The sequence below is a fragment of the Eumetopias jubatus genome, unplaced genomic scaffold, assembly GCF_037043125.1.
Source record: "Eumetopias jubatus isolate StellerSeaLion01/CBP00866 unplaced genomic scaffold, mEumJub1_p1.0 scaffold_13, whole genome shotgun sequence".
NCBI lineage: Eukaryota > Metazoa > Chordata > Mammalia > Carnivora > Otariidae > Eumetopias > Eumetopias jubatus.
In genome coordinates this window covers 98,072,937-98,082,279 of record NW_028274819.1, presented here as the reverse complement: position 1 = coordinate 98,082,279, position 9,343 = coordinate 98,072,937, and the positions used below count along the sequence as shown (strand labels likewise).

Here is a 9,343-nt window from a genome sequence, read left to right as displayed (position 1 = left end):
CGGGGTGTGGCTCCCACGCCCTTCTTGTGAAACTGCAGGAAAACTGCATTGCTTAAGACTCAGTCCAGGCCGCAGGGGAAGGTTTCCCAGCCAGCCTCACCCAGAGCGGCCACTGCGGCGCTCCATGCGTCATCGTACCACTGGGCATCTCTGTGTTGTGTCAGGATTGGAGTTGCCTGATTGCTGGCCCTTCCTGCTACTCTGGGACTCCTCCCGAGCACACACCGTCCTCCCTCCTCCTCTGGCTCTCCCCATCCCCGTCCTGCCTCCTCAGTGCATCCTCGGCCCCCAGAACAGGGACCTGTCTGAGGAGGACCACGGCATGGCTGGTTGGACACTAACCCCTCTTCCTGGGAGTGCACAACAATGGGTTTTAACGTCTAGGGTCCTTTTAAAACCCCAAATCTCAGCTAGTCATAGGAAAACGGGCTTGCCATCCTTAGTCACCAGGGAAAGGCACACGAAAATCATAATGGGATGTCACTATGCCCTTGCCAGAGTGGCCAACCCTGAAAGCACAGAGGACACCAGGCACAGGCAAGGAAGTGGAGTCGCTGGAACCCTCATGGACCCCTGGTGGGGGCAGAAGTGGGCACAGCCACTTCGGAAGATGGCGTGGCTGTATCTGCAAATGCTTATCCCACTCCCAGGTACATGCCGAACAGAAACGAGTGTGGCGTGCCCCACAGTTACATACAAGAATGTTGTGGCAACTTTATTGATAATTGGCCGCAACTGGAAACGCTGATGACAGAATAGAAGTAATACATTGTAGGAGAATCACACAATGCAATGTTATACAGCAAGCAAAAAGACGCATCATGGATGCATCTCACCGGCATCCTGTGGGGTGAAAGAAGCCAGATGCACAAGGAAATGTATACTTTATATGATTCTATTCCCCTGAAGTTCCAAAATGGGGGTATTGTCTGGGAGGGGGCTTGAGTGAACATCTGTGTCTTGATCTGGGTGGCAGGGGGAGTGACATGGATGTATATGTGTGCAGCTGTACCCTTAAGATTGGTACACTCTGTTGTTTGTACAGTATTTCTTAATGAAAAAAAAATACGTGGGGGGCGCCTGGGTGGCTCAGTCGGTTAAGCGGCTGCCTTTGGCTCAGGTCGTGATCCCGGGGTCCTGGGATTGAGCCCTGCATCGGGCTCCCTGTTCGGCAGGAGGCCTGCTTCTCCCTCTCTCCCACTCCCCCTGCTTGTGTTCCCTCTCTCGCTATGTCTCTCTCTGTCAAATAAATAAATAAAAATCTTAAAAAAAAAAATACGTGGGCCTGCTCTTCACTGCTTCTGCGGGTTCTCCGGATCTTCACAACCCCGCCAGCATGTCTCAGGCTGAGCTTGACAAAGCTGCTGAGGATGTTAAGCACCTCAAGACCAAGCCAGCAGATGATGAGATGTTGTTCATCTATAGCCACAAACAAGCAACTGTAGGTGACAAAAACACAGAACGGCCTGGGCTGTTGGATCTCAAAGGCAAGGCCAATGGGATGCCTGGAATCATCTGTAAGGGACTTCCAAGGAAGATGCCATGAAAGCTTACGTCAACGAAGTCGAAGAACTAAAGAAAAAATATGGAATATAATAGACTGGATTTGGCTGCCAACATTGCATTTCATCTAAACTGATCTAATGCCTTGCTTTTCTAATACTGTGGATGACATGAAATAATGCAAATAGCCTGTTAACTTAGGTCCTGAAGACCGCACAGGACATGGCTCCAACAGAGTAGGGCCTGCCATGGTTACTGACCTGTGCTGAGTAGTTTTTATCTATAGATCTATTAAAAGCACATTTGTTACTTAAAAAAAAAAAATGTGGGATGCCTGGGTGGCTCAGTCGGTTAAGCATCTGCCTTTGGCTCAGGTCATGATCCCAAAGTCCTGGGATCGAGCCTCACATTGGGCTCCCTGCTTGGTGGGGGCCTGCTTCTCCCTCTCCCTCTGCCCCCCGACCCCCGTTCTCTTTCTGTCTCTCTCTCAAATAAATAAATAAATAAATAAATAAATAAATAAAATTTTAAAAAATATGTAAAGTTAAAAGCAACAAAGTACTAAAACCTTACACGGAATCCTGGTATGTAAAACAGACGGAAGCCAAGACCCATTGTCTTGCTTCCTACCTCGGGAGCCTCCTGCGCATTTCAGCAGATGCCACTCCGGAGGACCAACTGGGAGACTTTCCCCTGGAGTAAACATGGCCTCGGGGATCTCAAGCAGGGCCAGGCCTTGGAGGGACACATCCCAGCTCCTCCTTGCCTGTGTCCCTCCCAGGAGACGGTGGGTCCTGTGGGATGATGCAAATCATGGTGGTCACCATGTAGCCAGGAGGGCACAGAGCTGGGCTCCTACCTGGGACTTGGCAAGTGTCCTAAAACATTTCCGTGACAGGTTCCGTTTCTCTGCCGCAGTTGGCTGCTTAGGGCAGTTAGGCAGTGGGGAAAATAATAGTAGGAGATAATTCCAGCCTAACTTAACTTGACTGAGCACAGGCATTGTGCTGTTCCAGGCATTGTGTTAAGTACTTTACAAAGGGATGATTCTCCTTTAATCCCTACAGCAGCCTTCTGTGGTAGATGCCACTGTTATCTGCTTTACAAATAACTTTCTCTATATACAACTGTTTTTATTCATCTCAGCAGTCTATTCTCATAGGTTGAGTTATAAAGCTCAGGAAAGGCAAGCAACTTGCCTTAGGTACACACAGCTAGCTGATAAATGGTACAACTAGGGATGGAATCAAGGTCAGTTGGACCCTAAAGCCTGCCTCTTTCCTTTCACCAGGGTTTCAACAAATGTCTGCTGTGAACTGAACTAGTGATAGAATCATCTAAAAGGACTGCAACAGGCTGAAATACTGTCCCCAATCGTTGAGATAAATGGATAGCAGAGAAACGTGAAAATTACCACATTTAGGGGAAAAAATAACCCAAGTACTGGGTGAGAGAGACCTGCTTAGAAGTAGCACACATGAAAAAGATTCAAAGGTTTACTCATCCATCCACCCATCCATCCGGCCACCCATCCACTCATCCACCCACCCATCCATCCTTCCATCTACTCATCTACCCACCCATCCATCCTTCCATCCACTCATCTACCCATTCAACTCATCCATTCTCATCCATCCATCCACTCATTTACCCATCCACTCATCCATTCTCATCTATCCATCCATCTACCCACCCATCCATCCACACACCCATCCACCTATCCACCTATACTTCCATTCACTCATCCACCCATCCATCCTTTCAAGCATCCATCCGTCCATCCACCCATCCATCCAGCCACCCATCCACTCATCCACCCACCCATCCATCCATCCTTCCATCTACTCATCTACCCATCCAACTCATCCATTCTCATCCATCCATCCACTCATTTACCCATCCACTCATCCATTCTCATCTATCCATCCATCTACCCACCCATCCATCCACACACCCATCCACCTATCCACCTATACTTCCATTCACTCATCCACCCATCCATCCTTTCAAGCATCCATCCATCCATCTATCACCCATCTACCCATCCATCCACCTATCCTTCCATCCACTCATCCATCCATCCACCCAGAAATTTAACCACCAGCATTGAGCCCCTGCCACCAGGTATTCTGCATCACTACCATTACTGCAGTCAGCTGGGTTGGCTGTATCCACTGTGTAAGAGCGAATAGGCCAGGTTCAGGGAGGACATGCAGATAATCCCCCCACCCCTCCGTCTCCCATCCCCTGCTGGTCAGATCAGTTCCAGAGAACAGTATTTTGTCCCTGGTCCTCAGAATGAGAGGGAGCTGGTAATGTGTTGTTGTTTTTCCAAACAGCTGGAGTATCAGGGACTTCTTTTTTTTTTTTTTAAGACAGTTTTTAAGAGCAGTTTCAGGTTCACAGCAAAATTGAGTGGAAGGTATAGATATTTCCCATATACCCCGTGACCCCATTATGCACAGCCTACCCTTCTACCAAAATCCTGCAGAGTGGTACATTTGTTACAATCCATTTTGTTATAATCAACAAACTTCTGTTGATACATTATGACCACCCAAAGTCCATAGTTAGAGGGGGGTTGGGGGAAGGGTGAAATAGGTGATGGGGATGAAGGAGTGCACTTGTCATGATGAGCACCGGATGATGTATGGAAGTGTTGAATCACTATATCGTACATCTGAAACTAATATCGCACTCTGTTAAGTAACTGGAATTAAAAGAAAAACTTAAAAAAAGAGAAAAAAGCCAAAGTCTATAGGTAACTGGGATTTTTGATGTGGCTTTGGGAGCTTGCTCTGTGCTGGTCATTGTGATAATGCTTTTCCATAACTACTGGTCCACTGAGCCAAGCCTTGAAGCCAGGTTTGCCTGACTTTCAAGTTCAGGCTCCTAACAGAAGTGTGGCTAAGTGGCCTGGTGATTAGAGTAGAGGAATAAATATATTCGTGAGGTTTGGCCAGGACTAACCATCTCCAAATATTGAAGGACTGTCCTAGGGAGGTCAAGGAATTACCCAAACCAGTGGGTGAAACTTAGTGGAGGGAAATTTTATCTGAATAGAGGAGTTGCCCTATGATGGTAGGGCTTAACTTGAGAGGTAGTGAGCTGCCCATCATCAGAAGTACCTGGGATGCTTGAAGGAAAGCCCCGCCTTGAGGGAGGTTGGGCCATTCCACCTGCAAGGTCTCTTGACTCTCACTTTGATAAGTTCAATTTGGTTCAACCATTATTGGGCTCCCAGTGTGTGCCTACCCTGGGCTAGGTGCTGGGGATGAATTAGACCTGCTCCAGGCCTTCCCTTGAAGGGGCTTACAGCATGGTGGGGAAGGCAGCTTGTGTGGTTCTAGTCCTTGCTGACTCTTTTTGGCCATGGAGGCTCTCTCGGGGCTGAGGGTCCCGGGAGCATTGCACAAGGGAAAGGCGCTGCCCACTAAGTGAGGGGAGAGCGGGTGTGAGTTCAGCCTGAGGGGACCCCAGTGTGTGGTCTCTGAGTCAGCCATCCCCTAAGGCCTGCTCCCTATGGAACAGAATACCCTCCTCAGGGAAGACCCCTAGGGCTCCTTGGGGCTGGTCCTCAGACGGAGGGCTCTCTGGACACAGGCCTGCCATCCTCCCCTCTGCCTCTCCCAGCAGGTCCTCCTTCATCTAAGAGGACTGTTACTGGCCTTCATAAAAATATAAAATAAAATAAAAAAAAAAGCACACCCACTTCCTCCAAGGTGGCGACACTATGGAGCTAGAGTCTCCATTCAAGGAGGGCCTGTTGGACCCCCTGCCCGGGCTTTTAACTCAGAATCCCGCTTTGCCTTCTGACGTGTCCTTAGATACCAGGTGCCCAGGAAGAGTCTACAAGCAGAGAGCCTGCCTCATGCGGATCACAGGTGCGGCTCCATCCTGGCTCCCTACTGGCCTCCCCTGCTGTCACTAGCCGCCAGGGCCCAGGTGTCGGAGCCAAGGCCGATGGCAATGATAAAGGTGATTGATGGTAATCCCAATAAACAGCATGTTTGGCGCCCCAGCTCTTATATGCTTAACCCACCAAAACATCCACCTAGCCACCCCTCAGTCCAGTTTCCTATCTCAGGCCCTGCTTCTTCCTCATTGACACCTGGGATGACCTCTGCCTCCACACCATTAGCATCTCCTGGGTGGCTTGTTGAGAATGCACCCAGAGGCTCTGACTCTGTTAATGTGGGGTGGGGCCTGGATATTTTATTTTTTTAAGTCCCAAGACTAAGGCGTGTGTGTCCAGGGTTCAGTTCTCTGACTCAATGGAGCCTGTGATGTGTGTTGATGATGCCCTGGAGCTGGTTCTCCAACAAGGCTATTCCTGAGCCCTTCCTAGAGGAGCTCAAAATGAGCTTGGATGCACCAGGCCCGAGGGGCTGGCTGGCTCAGATGAGGCCCCAGGCAGTGGAGTGTGTGTGCTGGGGAGGGTGTGGTTGGCAGAGGGGAGGGAAGAGGGCCGTACCGCAGCTTCTCATCTGGGAGTTGATGGTGTGCCAGTAGAGTGGGATTGGCCTGGTTCTGCCATCAAGGCTGTAAACCAGGGGGAGAAAATAGGGCTTGGGGGCCACTGAAGCCAGTACCAAGGTAGAGCCCAAGGATTGCTCCCCCGAAGTGTCTGGCCATGGGGGCAGGGCAGAGGAGCCTCCAGGAGCAAGGTCTCCCCTCCAGCTTTCACAGAAGCCTTTCCTCCTGCACCTTTCCCTCTCACCCACCCACCTCCCCTTCTTCAAAAGCATGGCAGATACCACCTGTGATAATTGAGATTTATAATAAGAAGCATGTGTTTGGTCTTTGTCCTGGTTCCTGGCACAGAGCTCCTAAAACCCTTGGAATTTCCTAAGTGATAAGCGCCATAAAGGTGGCTTGATATTCATAAGAAATCCTTTCAACCACACCTGGGTTTAAGTTAATGAAATTTGGAAAATACCTAAGAATGGGGGCTGGCTGCCAGGGGAACCAACCGTGTGATTAGAAGGTTGGAACTTTCCGCCCCACCTCTGACCTCCAGGGAGAATCGAGGGGCTGGAGATTGAGTTCAGTTATCAGTGGCCAATAATTTAGTCAATCACGCCTGTGTCCTGAGGCCGCCATAAAAGCCCAAAGGGACAGGGTTCGGAGAGCTTCTGGCTTGGTGACCCCACGCAGGTGCGGGAAGAGAAGCTCCAGCCCCTTCCCACGTGCCTTGCCCTATGTGGCTCTTCTAGGAGTTATAGCCTTTAATAATGAACAGGTGATCTACTGAGTTAACTGGTTTCCTAAGTTCTGTGAGCCACTCTAGCAAATTAATTGAACCCAAGGAACCTCTGATTTCTAGTTCATGGGTTGGAAGTACAGGTGACAAGCTGGGCGTGACCCTGGCGTTTGGGGTGGGGGACAGTCTTTTGACACTGAGCCTCTAGCCTGTGGGATCTGATGCTTCCTCCAGGTCGACAGCGTTCAGATTGAGTTTATTGCTTGGTGGCGTGGCACAAAATGCACGTTGGAAGTGGCGTCAGAATCCTACCATCTTTTCTGCTCAACACCAAAAGTGGTTCCCACAAACCCAGTTTATAACCCACGGGGGTTCACACTGCCCCATGGGTGAATCGAAACCGGTGTCGGGTCTGGCATTCTCCAGAGTTAGGCTGGTGCCGGCCCCTTCCGGGCTTCCCCCTGCCCCAAGACCTGGCTCTGGCCCTCTGAGCATGTTTAGCGCATGCGTTCTGATGGTCTGGTCGTCAAGCCTTAGCTTCCTCTCCTGGCTTCAGTTCTCACTGGGCCGAATGAGCATGTTGGACTAGAATGATCTCTTTTAGAACAACTAATATAAAAGGCTAAACTCTCAAGTTAGCTTGGGTTACTCTTAAACACTCCTGGTCTGGAGAACTCCTACACATCCTTCAGGCCCAGGGGAAACGTCACAAGCCTTTCAGACCTTCCCAAGCAAAATTAGCCATTCCTGTTCTGTGCTCCCATAGAGGGCTTTACACACAGCTCTGCTTCAACTTGTGGCTAGCAGGCCCTGGCTGTTTTGGAATTTGGGACCCCTGGAGGCTCGGAATTCTTTGAAAGCAAGGACTCTGGGCGGGACCATCACAGGAGCTCAGGAGTGGCCTGGCCCAGGGTGGCCAAAGGAATGAATGAATGAATGTGTGAGTAAAAAAAATATGAATCCCTCAATTCATCAAGTTTCTTCTCTTCACCATCTGCAATCAGAGTGGTCAAGGTAAGGAGGAAGGGAGAGAGGCATCCATGGTATCCAGAAAGGAGCTCTGGTTGCCCAGCTATCTTAGTCCCGGGCCCACAGCTGAGGGAGGGCAGTGGTGCGCACACCCCAGGGGAACCTTAGCCACACAGGCGGATCCTGCCCCAGGCCACCCAGCGTTTGGTCCTCTGCCGTGCCGAGGGCGGAGATGTGGGGACAGGGCTGAGGGTTGAGGTTTGGGCAGAAGGAGCCTAATGAGCAAAGTTCTTCCTGAGTCTAGCTCAACTAGCAACTAGAGAGCAAGGTGTGCCCTGGACTCCTGGGACCCTGGGGTAAGGGGCCGGATCTGGCTTCTCTGGCCTGGAGAGCCTGTGTCTGGGACTAATTGGCTGGCCCTCCTTCCGCTGCCGGGGAAAGTCTTGGCTAATTTGCCGGAACGCTCTAGTTAAATGCCAATTAGGACGTTCTGTCCACTGCTCTCTTCCAATATATTAATAATGTAATTAAGCATTTATTGCCTGCACAAATTAAAATTTAACTTAAACGGACAGCCTGGAAAACTGAGGAAGTGACCACTTAAACAACCAATTTGCATCTCATTCGAGAATCAGCATCTAAATAGTCTAGGGTGCTGGTCTGGCCTCCCAGCGAGGGGCCCAGCCAGCTACCAACAGCTGCTGGCTTCTTCTCCACGCCTGATTCCCCGATTCCGCCTGCCCCGGCCTCCCCACCCCACCGCATCCTAGGTGTGGAGGATGGGCTTCACCCCAGATGAGCAGGAGGGCTTTCTGCTAAGTGGCCACCTTGGCCTCCAGCATCCCTCCCCCCTTTCCTCAGGGGCCTACGGTGTGGATTTCAGTGGAAGGAGATGCTACTGGTGGTAACAGGGCGGGGCGGGGGGTGAAGCCCTTGCCACTCCCACCCACTACCGATTTGTCCTGCATTCCAGCTCAGGAGATGGGATGCAGATGGTGCTGGAGTTTGGGGTGGGGGGAGGTGACCAAGGAAGGAGGAGCCCTTCCCTGCAACCAGCGGCCTCCCCTGCCGCCGCCGCCGGAGAGATCTCTGGGAGAGAGCTGGTAGGGGACAGGTCCTGGCAGTCTCCTTGAAACAGAAGATGAAAGGATCAAGCTCCCCATCTCGCCCCTGTCCCCAGTGTGTCTGACAAGACAGGTGTGGCACTGCTGGTTTCCCCCTCCAAACGACCGCAGGAAGGGACCTGGCAGGAGGGAGCGGGACAGCGGGCGAGAAGGGGGAAATGGAAGCAGCCTGAGCTGTGCTCCGAGGCTGTGGGGCAGGAAGGCAGGGGCTCGGGCCAGCTGGTGGGGGCGGGGGGGGGCTGCCTCAGCCAGCGTCCCCAAGGCCTCCTCGCCTGTGCCTGCCGCTGCTGCCCACCGTGGTCCCGTGGGTGGGGCTTCGGGGCAGCTTGGGAGCTGGGGTGAGGTCTCAGGCAGGCCCCCCACGCCCCAGGCCGGGCTCCTGCAGGGGTCTGCGTCCTCACTGTCCCGGAGCCACCCCGGGCGCCGGCTGGAGGCTCCTTGCCCTTCCCTACTGTGCCGACCGGTCTCCAGCCTGACCCTGTCCCTGCGCCCACGGCGTGGCCACCGCGGGGAGGCGAGGAGTGAGTGGCAGAGGCAACCAGGG

General features: G+C 51.9%; 1 pseudogene; it reads left to right on the top strand.

Annotated features, from left to right (window-relative positions):
* The first annotated feature begins 1,336 nt into the window (after positions 1-1,336).
* On the top strand, positions 1,337-1,679 carry LOC114211344 (acyl-CoA-binding protein pseudogene; annotated as a pseudogene).
* The last annotated feature ends 7,664 nt before the right edge of the window (positions 1,680-9,343 follow it).